Below are 1,679 nucleotides of genomic sequence, written 5' to 3' on the forward strand. Positions count from 1 at the left end.
CAAGTGACAGGAGCAATTATTTCAAAAATCCTGAGTATCACCATAGCCATGGTCCCTATACCATACACAGATCACCTACCTCCTCAGTTAGAGAGTTAAGTGATCTGTGATACCATAGGTGCGGCTAAAGATACAGTGCGGCTCCCTAATTTGCGCATGCGTGTCCTCAACTCCAACGTTGCCGGTTCCGAGATAGTTTGAAGGACAAATTACGTTGAGAAGAAGAAACGCGTAACGCGTCTAACTTCACTTGTATTTTGTATATTTTTTGTCACAGCTTTGGTTGTTTGTTCTTGTTGGATATTTTTTATTTTATATTTTGGATCTAAGTTGTATGTGTATGTCATGTCCTGTTTTATTCATTAAAAAGGACTCCTAACCTAAATAAAAGTTTATTCTCAGATACAGATTATTCATGGTTTGACCCAAATCAATATGAAAAAAGGACATTTATTGAAGCTATATAATTTTAAACTGTTAATTACAAGAATCACATAGACATTCTTTATAATTAATTTAGACATTTTTGTGTAGAAATAAAAAATAATTTTAGTAGGTATAGATATACAGGGTGTCTGCGTAACTTGGAACCATATGGGAAACTTTTTTAATATCAATTTTACGAAAAAAAGTCATTCTTTATAAAGTGCTCTGCATAGTCTAAAACCTAAGATGCAATCATCAGATATCAAATTTTGTCAACAGTATAGGAGGTATGTCAAAAAATATGAATTTCGCTCAAGAGCAAACTATCTTTATATTTCAAAATATCAAAAAATTTTATTATGAAAAGTTATTTGTAATTAAAAACCATATTCAAATAGGCAATAACAGCCTTCTACTTGAAAAAAAAAATTCTGAAATTTTCCTAAATTACAGATTCCGAACATCATTTTTATCTATTTGACATGTAATAACTCATTTATTAATAATTTTAGGAAAAAAAGTTATTCTTCATAAAAATCTGTCCATGGTCTAAACCTCATGAGGCAACCATCAGTTATCCAAGTTTGTTATTTTATAGGAGGTGTGTCAAATAATATGAATTTCTAAATTCTTTCTAAATTCATATTATTTGACACACCTCGTATAAAATTAAGAAACTTGGATAACTGATGGTTGCATCTTGAGGTTTAGACCATGCACAGATTTTTATGAAGAATAACTTTTTTTCCTAAAATTATTAATAAAAGAGTTATGTCTACATGTCTAATAAATAAAAATGATGTTCGGAATCAGTAATTTAGGAAAATTTCAGAATTTTTTCAGAAGTAGAAGGCTGTTATTGCATATTTGAATATGGTTTTTAATTACAAATAACTTTTCATAATAAAAATTTTTGATATTTTGAAATATAAAGGTAGTTTGCTCTTGAGCGAAATTCGTATTTTTTGACATACCTCGTATACTGTTGACAAAATTTGATATCTGATGATTGCATCTTAGGTTTTAGACTATGCAGAGCACTTTATAAAGAATGACTTTTTTTTCGTAAAATTGATATTAAAATAGTGTCCCATATGGTTCCAAGTTACGCAGACACCCTGTATAAGATGTAATTTCAATTAATTTGAATGCACAAATATCATGCTTGAGAAATTGTGGAAAAGTTTAGGATTTGTTAAAATTCGGGATTCGAAAGTACAGTTCAATTCAACAGATGTAACATAATATACCTA

The sequence above is a fragment of the Diabrotica virgifera genome, chromosome 4, assembly GCF_917563875.1.
Source record: "Diabrotica virgifera virgifera chromosome 4, PGI_DIABVI_V3a".
Taxonomy (NCBI): domain Eukaryota; kingdom Metazoa; phylum Arthropoda; class Insecta; order Coleoptera; family Chrysomelidae; genus Diabrotica; species Diabrotica virgifera.